The following is a 9643-nucleotide window of genomic DNA, read 5'->3' on the forward strand; positions in this document are numbered from 1 at the left end:
AAAACCGTCATGTTAAGCTACTGTGACCTCCAAGTTTCTTACACAGGGCATTGATATTGACTTCTTATTCCACTGTAACCTCCACCACTCTTCCAAGGGGCATTGATATTGTCTTTTTAATCCACTGCGACCTCCACTACTCTTCTAAGGAACATTGATATTGTCTTTTTTTCCACTGTAACCTCCACCACTCATCTAAGTGGCATTGATATTTTCTTTTTATTCCACTGCGACCTCCACCACTCTTCCAAGGGGCATCGATAATGTCTTTTTAATCCACTTCGACCTCCACCATTCTTCCAAGGGGCATTAAAACCGTCTTGTTAAGCTAATGTGACCTCCACGTCTCTTCCAAGGCGCATTGAAACCGTCAATCTAAACCACTCTGAACTCCACAGCTCTTGCAAGAGGCATTGATATTGTCTTTTTATTTCACTGTAACCTCGACCACTCTTCCAAGGGGCATTGATTTTGTCTTTTTAATCCACTGCGACCTCCATCTCTCTTCCAAGAAGCATTAAGACCGTCTTGTTAAGCTACTGTGACCTCCAGGTCTATTCCACGGTGCCTTAAAACCTTCTGGTTAAACCACAGTGAACTCCACAACTCTTCTAAGGGCCATTGATATTGTCTTTTTATTCCACTATAACCTCCACCACTCTTCCAAGGGGCATTGGTATTGTCTTTTTATTTTACTGCGACCTCCACCACTCTTCCAAGGGGCATTAAAACAGTTTTGATAAGCTACTGTGACCTCCACGTCTCTTCCAAGGGGCATTAAAACCGTCTGGTTAAACCACTCTGAACTCCACAGCTCTTCCAAGAGTCATTGATATTGTCTTTTTATTCGTCTTTAACCTCCACCACTCTTCCAAGGGGCATTAATATTGTCTTTTTGTTCCACTGCGACCTCCACCACTCTTCCAAGAGTCATAGGTATTGTCTTTTTATTCCACTGTAACATCCACCACTCTTCCAAGGGGCACTGATATTGTCTTTTTATTCCACTGCGACCTCCACCTCTCTTCCAAGGGGCATTGATATTGTCTTTTTAATCCACTGTGACCTCCACCACTCTTCCAAGGGGCATTGATATTGTCTTTTTAATCCACTGTGACCTCCACGTCTCTTCCAAGGGGCATTAAAACCGTCAATTTAAACCACTCTGAACTCCACAGCTATTCCAAGGAGCACTGGTATTGTCTTTTTATCCCACTCTAACCTCCACCACTCTTCCAAGGGGCATTGACACTGTCTATTTATTCCACTGCGACATCCACCACTCTTCCAAGGGGCATTAAGACCATCTTGTTAAGCTACAGTGACCTCCACAACTCTTCCATGGGGCATTGATATTGTCTTCTTATTCCACAGTAACCTCCACCACTCTTCCAATGGGCATTAAAACCGTCTTGTTATGCTACTGTGACCTCCACGTCCCTTCCACAGGGCATTGATATTGTCTTTTTATTCCATTGTAACCTTCTGCACTATTCCAAGTGCATTGATATTGTCTTTCTATTCCTCTGCGACGTCCACGACTCTTCCAAGGGGCATTAAAACCGTCATGTTAAGCTACGGTGACCTCCAAGTTTCTTACACAGGGCTTTGATATTGACTTCTTATTCCTCTGTAACCTCCACCACTCTTCCAAGGGGCCTTGATATTGTCTTTTTAATCCACTGTGACCTCCACCACTCTTCCAAGGGACATTGATATTGTCCTTTTATTCCACTGCGACCTTCAATCCTCTTCTAAGGAACATTGATATTGTCTTTTTTTTCCACTGTAACCTCCACCACTCATCTAAGGGGCACTGATATTTTCTTTTTATTCCACTGCGACCTCCACCACTCTTCCAAGGGGCATCGATAATGTCTTTTTAATCCACTGCGACCTCCACCATTCTTCCAAGGGGCATTAAAACCGTCTTGTTAAGCTACTGTGACCTCCACGTCTCTTCCAAGGGGCATTAAAACCGTCAATCTAAACCACTCTGAACTCCACAGCTCTTGCAAGAGGCATTGATATTGTCTTTTTGTTCCACTGTAACCTCGACCACACTTCCAAGGGGCATTGATTTTGTCTTTTTAATCCACTGCGACCTCCATCTCTCTTCCAAGAAGCATTAAGACCGTCTTGTTAAGCTACTGTGACCTCCAGGTCTATTCCGCGGTGCCTTAAAACCTTCTGGTTAAACCACTGTGAACTCCACAGTTCTTCCAAGGGGCATTGATATTGTCTTTTTTTTCCACTGTAACCTCCACCACTCTTCCAAGGGGCATTGGTATTGTCATTTTATTTTACTGCGACCTCCACCACTCTTCCAAGGGGCATTAAAACAGTTTTGATAAGCTACTGTGACCTCCACATCTCTTCCAAGGGGCATTATAACCATCTGGTTAAACCACTCTGAACTCCACAGCTCTTCCAAGAGGCATTGATATTGTCTTTTTATTCGACTTTAACCTCCACCACTCTTCCAAGGGGCATTAATATTGTCTTTTTATTCCACTGCGACCTCCACCACTCTTCCAAGAGTCATTGATATTGTCTTTTTATTCCACTGTAACCTCCACCACTCTTCCAAGGGGCACTGATATTGTCTTTTTATTCCACTGCGACCTCCACCTCTCTTTCAAGGGGCATTAAAACCAATTTGTTAAGCTACTCTGACCTCCAAGTCTCTTCCACGAGGCATTGATATTGTCTTTTTATTGCACTACGACCACCACATCTCTTCCAAGGGGAATTGATATTGTCTTTTTATTCCACTGCGACCTCCACCACTCTTCTAAGGGGAATTGATATTGTCTTTTTAATCCACTGCGACCTCCAGCACTCTTCCAAGGGGTAATAAAACAGTCTTGATAAGCTACTGTGACCTCCACGTCTCTTCCAAGGGGCATTAAACCGTCTGGTTAAACCACTCTGTACTCCACAGCTCTTCCAAGAGGCATTGATATTGTCTATTTAATCGACTGTAACCTCCACCACTCTTCCAAGGGGCATTGATATTGTCTCTGTTTTCCACTGCGACCTCCACCACTCTTCCACAGGGCATTGATATTGTCTTTTTATTCCATTGCGACCACCACCACTCTTCCAAGGGGCATTAAAACCGTCTTGTTAAGCTACTGTGACCTCCAAGTCTCTTTCAAGGGGCATTAAAACCGTCTGGTTAAACCGCTCTGAGTTCCACAGCTCTTCCAAGGGGCATTGACAATGTCTTTTTATTCCATTGTAACCTCCTGCACTCTTCCAAGTTCATTGATATTGTCTTTTTATTCCTCTGCGACGTCCACGACTCATCCAAGGGGCATTGATATTGTCTTTTTAATCAACTGCGACCTCCACCTCTCTTCCAAGAAGCATTAAAACCGTCTTGTGAAGCTCTGATCTCCACGTCTCTTCCACGGGGCGTTGATATTGTCTTTTTATCCACTGCGATCTCCACCATTCTTCCAAGGGGCATTGATAGTGTCTTTTTAATCCACTGCGAACTCCACCACTCTTCCAAGCGACATTGATATTGTCTTTTTAATCACCTGCGACCTCCACCTCTCTTTCAAGGAGCATTAAAACCGTCTTGTTAAGCTACTGTGACCTCCACGTCTCTTCCACGGGGCGTTGATATTGTCTTTTTATTCCACTGCGACCTCCACCACTCTTCCAAGGGGCATTGATATTGTCTTTTTAATCTACTGTTACCTTCACCACTCTTCCAAGGGGCACTGATATTGTCTTTTTATTCCACTGCGACCTCCACCTCTCTTTCAAGGGGCATTAAAACCAACTTGTTAAGCTACTCTGACCTCCAAGTCTCTTCCACGAGGCATTGATATTGTCTTTTTATTGCACTGCGACCACCACATCTCTTCCAAGGGGAATTGATATTGTCTTTTTATTCCACTGCGACCTCCACCACTCTTCTAAGGGAAATTGATATTGTCTTTTTAATCCACTGCGACCTCCACCACTCTTCCAAGGGGTATTAAAACAGTCTTGATAAGCTACTGTGACCTCCATGTCTCTTCCAAAGGGCATTAAACCGTCTGGTTAAACCACTCTGTACTCCACAGCTCTTCCAAGAGGCATTGATATTGTCTATTTAATCGACTGTAACCTCCACCACTCTTCCAAGGGCCATTGATATTGTCTCTGTTTTCCACTGCAACCTCCACCACTCTTCCACAGGGCATTGATATTGTCTTTTTATTCCATTGCGACCACCACCACTCTTCCAAGGGGCATTAAAACCGTGTTGTTAAGCTACTGTGACCTCCAAGTCTCTTCCAAGGGGCATTAAAACCGTCTGGTTAAACCGCTCTGAGTTCCACAGCTCTTCCAAGGGGCATTGACAATGTCTTTTTATTCCATTGTAACCTCCTGCACTCTTCCAAGTGCATTGATATTGTCTTTTTATTCCTCTGCGACGTCCACGACTCATCCAAGGGGCATTGATATTGTCTTTTTAATCAACTGCGACCTCCACCTCTCTTCCAAGAAGCATTAAAACCGTCTTGTGAAGCTCTGATCTCCACGTCTCTTCCACGGGGCGTTGATATTGTCTTTTTATCCACTGCGATCTCCACCACTCTTCCAAGGGGCATTGATAGTGTATTTTTAATCCACTGCGAACTCCACCACTCTTCCAAGCGACATTGATATTGTCTTTTTAATCAACTGCGACCTCCACCTCTCTTTCAAGGAGCATTAAAACCGTCTTGTTAAGCTACTGTGACCTCCACGTCTCTTCCACGGGGCGTTGATATTGTCTTTTTATTCCACTGCGACCTCCACCACCAGGGCCGGCGTCAGCACCCGGCGCACCCGGGCAAATGCCGGGGCCCTGAGCAGGCGGAGGGGCCCACTGGCGGTCGCGCACCCTGCTGGGCTATGGGCGGAGGAGAGCGGTGTCAGCGCCCGCCCTTCTCCGCTGCTTGCTCAGGGCCCCGGCAGCCCGATACTTACCTCTCCCCGTGCCTCCGCAGATCAGCTGTCTTCCTGCTCTGCGCTCCCTGTGACGTCTCAGGTCAGAGGGCGCGGTGACGTCTTTACACCGCGCCCTCCCCTGAGCCGTCACAGGGAGCGCTGAGCGGGAAGACGCTGACAACGCTGGAGTTCGGAGCCGAGCGGCGAGCGGCGGGCAGCAGGCAGCAGGCAGCAGGCAGCAGGCAGCAGGCAGCGGGCAGCAGGTAGCAGGTGAGGAGAAGAGAGGTGAGTATTTGATTTTTTTTTTTTTTTTTTAATGTATGGAGGCATGGGGCATTATAAAGAGGGGAGGGGGGGCATTATAAAGAGGGGAGGGGGGGCATCCTCCATGGAGCATTATAAAGAGGAGGGGTGACTGCCTGCATGGGGCATTATAAGGTGGGGAACAGCCTGCATGGGGCATTATAAAGAGGGGGGGATTCCTGCTTGGGGCATTATAATGAGGAGGGGTGACAGCCTGCATGGGGCATTATAAGGTGGGGACCAGCCTGCATGGGGCATTATAAGGTGGGGAACAGCCTGCACGGGGCATTATAAAGAGAGGGGGGGACATCCTGCATGGGGCATTATAAAGAGGAGGGGTGACAACCTGCATGGGGCAGTATAAAGAGGAGGGGTGACAGCCTGCATGGAGCATTATAAAGAGGAGGGGTGACAGCCTGCATGGGGCATTATAAAGAGGGGGGGCAGCCTGTATGGGGCATTATGTGGGGGGTAACAGCCTGCATGGAGCATTAAAAGGGGGGGCCTGTATGGGGCATTATGTGGGGGGGAACAGCCTGCGTGGAGCATTATAAGGGGGGGGCAGCCTGTATGGGGCATTATGTGGGGGGTAACAGCCTGCATGGAGCATTAAAAGGGAGGGGCCTGTATGGGGCATTATGTGGGGGGTAACAGCCTGCATGGAGCATTATAAGGGGGGGACAGCCTGTATGGGGCATTATGTGGGGGGTAACAGCCTGCATGCAGCATTATATGGGGACCGGTATCCTGTATGGAGCGTTATATGGGGGCCAGTATCCTGTATGGAGCGTTATATGGGGGCCAGTATTCTGTATGGAGCCTTATATGGGGGCCAGTATTCCGTATGGAGCCTTATATGGTAGCCAGTATTCCGTATGGAGCCTTATATGGGGGCCAGTATTCCATATGGGGGCCAGTATTCCGAATGGAGCCTTATATGGGGGCCAGTATTCCGTATGGAGCCTTATATGGGGGCCAGTATTCCTCATGGAGCCTTATATGGGGGCCAGTATTCCATATGGAGCCTTATATAGGGGCCAGTATTCCATATGGGGCCTTATATGGGGGCCAGTATTCCGTATGGAGCCTTATATGGGGGCCAGTATTCCGCATGGAGCCTTATATGGGGGTCAGTATTCCGCATGGAGCCTTATATGGGGGTCAGTATTCCGCATGGAGCCTTATATGGGGGTCAGTATTCCGCATGGAGCCTTATATGGGGGTCAGTATTCCGCATGGAGCCTTATATGGGGGTCAGTATTCCGTATGGGGCCTTATATGGGGGCCAGTATTCCGTATGGGGCCTTATATGGGGGCCAGTATTCCGTATGGGGTCTTATATGGGGGCCAGTATTCCGTATGGGGTCTTATATGGGGGCCAGTATTCCGTATGGGGCCTTATATGGGGGCCAGTATTCCGTATGGGGCCTTATATGGGGGCCAGTATTCCGTATGGGGCCTTATATGGGGGACAGTATTCCGTATGGGGCCTTATATGGGGGCAAGTATTCCGTATGGGGCCTTATATGGGGGCCAGTATTCCGTATGAAGCGTTATATGGGGGCCAGTATTCCGTATGGGCGTTATATGGGGACCAGTATTCCGTATGGAGCCTTATATGGGGGCCACTATTCTGTGTGGAGCGATTCACCGGTTTCTGAGCTATTGTGGAATTTACAATAGATATCACTCATGAAGTGGAATCTTTGCATTGTACTATATATATATATTTCTCCGCCGTATCTCTGCATCATGAATCGTGGTATGTGTTAAAGGGGCCCACTGAGACGCTTTCGCCCGGGGCCCAGAAAAACCTGGAGCCGGCCCTGTCCACCACTCTTCCAAAGGGCATTGATATTGTCTATTTAATCCACTGTAACCTTCACCACTCTTCCAAGGGGCACTGATATTGACTTTTTATTCCACTGCGACCTCCACCTCTCTTTCAAGGGGCATTAAAACCAACTTGTTAAGCTACTCTGACCTCCAAGTCTCTTCCACGAGGCATTGATATTGTCTTTTTATTGCACTGCGACCACCACATCTCTTCCAAGGGGAATTGATATTGTCTTTTTATTCCACTGCGACCTCCACCACTCTTCTAAGGGGAATTGATATTGTCTTTTTAATCCACTGCGACCTCCACCACTCTTCCAAGGGGTATTAAAACAGTCTTGATAAGCTACTGTGACCTCCACGTCTCTTCCAAGGGGCATTAAACCGTCTGGTTAAACCACTCTGTACTCCACAGCTCTTCCAAGAGGCAGTGATATTGTCTATTTAATCGACTGTAACCTCCACCACTCTTCCAAGGGGCATTGATATTGTCTCTGTTTTCCACTGCGACCTCCACCACTCTTCCACAGGGCATTGATATTGTCTTTTTATTCCATTGCGACCACCACCACTCTTCCAAGGGGCATTAAAACCATCTTGTTAAGCTACTGTGACCTCCAATTCTCTTCCAAGGGGCATTAAAACCGTCTGGTTAAACCGCTCTGAGTTCCACAGCTCTTCCAAGGGGCATTGGCAATGTCTTTTTATTCCATTGTAACCTCCTGCACTCTTCCAAGTGCATTGATATTGTCTTTTTATTCCTCTGCGACGTCCACGACTCATCCAAGGGGCATTGATATTGTCTTTTTAATCAACTGCGAACTCCACCTCTCTTCCAAGAAGCATGAAAACCGTCTTGTGAAACTCTGATCTCCACGTCTCTTCCACGGGGCGTTGATATTGCCTTTTTATCCACTGTGATCTCCACCACTCTTCCAAGGGGCATTGATAGTGTCTTTATAATCCACTGCGAACTCCACCACTCTTCCAAGGGACATTGATATTGTCTTTTTAATCAACTGCGACCTCCACCTCTCTTTCAAGGAGCATTAAAACCGTCTTGTGAAGCTACTGTGACCTCCACGTCTCTTCCACGGGGCGTTGATATTGTCTTTTTATTCTACTGCGACCTCTACCACTCTTCCAAGGGGCATAGATATTGTCTTTTTAATCCACTGCGACCTCCACCACTCTTCCAAGGGGCATTGATATTGTCTTTTTATTCCACTGTAACCTCCACCACTCTTCCAAGGGGCACTGATATTGTCTTTTTATTCCACTGCGACCTCCACCTCTCTTCCAAGGGGCATTAAAACCAACTTGTTAAGCTACTCTGCCCTCCATGTCCCTTCCAAGGGGCATTAAAACCGTCTGGTTAAACCACTCTGAACTCCACCACTCTTCCAAGGGGCATTGATTTTGTCTTTTTATTCCACTGCAACCTCCACCACTCTTCCAAGGGGCAATAAAAGTGTCTTGTTAAGCTACTGTGACCGCCACGACCCTTCCACGGGGCATTGATATTGTCTTTTTATTCGACTGCGACCTCCACCACTCTTCCAAGGGGCATTGATATTGTCTTTTTAATCCACTGCGAACTCCACCACTCTTCCAAGGGGCATTAAAACCGTCTTGTTATGGTACTGTGACGTCGACTTCTCTTCCAAGGGGCATTAAAACCATCTGGATAAACCACTCTGAACTCCACAGCTCTTCCAAGGGGCATTTATATTGTCTTTTTATTCCACTCTATACTCCACCGCTCTTCCAAGGGGCATTGACATTGTCTTTTTATTCCACTGCGACCTCCACCACTCTTCCAAGGGGCATTAAAACCATATTGTTAAGCTACAGTGACCTCCACATCTCTTCCACGGGGCATTGATATTGTCTTTTTATTCCACTGCGACCTCCACCAATCTTCCAAGGCGCATTGATATTGTTCTTGTATTCCACTGCGACCTCCACCACTCTTCCAAGGGGCATTAAAACCGTCTTGTTAAGTTACTGTGACCTCCACGTCTCTTCCACGGGGCATTGAAATTGTCTTTTTATTCCACTGTAACCTCCACCACTCGTCCAAGAGGCATTGATATTGTCTTTTTATTCCACTGCGACCTCCATCAGTCCTCCAAGAGGCATTAAAACAGTCTTGTTAAGCTACTGTGACCTCCACGTCTCTTCCACGGGGCATTGAAATTGTCTTTTTATTCCACTGTAACCTCCACCACTCTTCCAAGGGGCATTGATAATGTCTTTTTATTCCTCTGCGACCTGCACCACTCTCCCAAGGTGCATTAAAACCGTCTTGTTAAGCTATTGTGACCTCCACATCTCTTCCACGGGGCATTGATATTGTCTTTTTATTTAACTGTAACCTCCACCACTGTTCAAAGGGACATTGATATTGTCTTTTTATTCCACTGTATCCTCCATTACTCTTCCAAGGGGCATTGATATTGTCTTTTTATTCAGCTGTAACCTACACCACTCTTCCAAGGGGCATTGATATTGTCTTTTTATTCCACTGCGACCTCCACCGCTCTTACAAGGGGCATTCATATTGTCT

The sequence above is a fragment of the Phyllobates terribilis genome, unplaced genomic scaffold, assembly GCF_046119375.1.
Source record: "Phyllobates terribilis strain yellow unplaced genomic scaffold, ASM4611937v1 Scaffold_21__1_contigs__length_20361869, whole genome shotgun sequence".
In the NCBI taxonomy this organism is placed as follows: Eukaryota; Metazoa; Chordata; class Amphibia; order Anura; family Dendrobatidae; genus Phyllobates; species Phyllobates terribilis.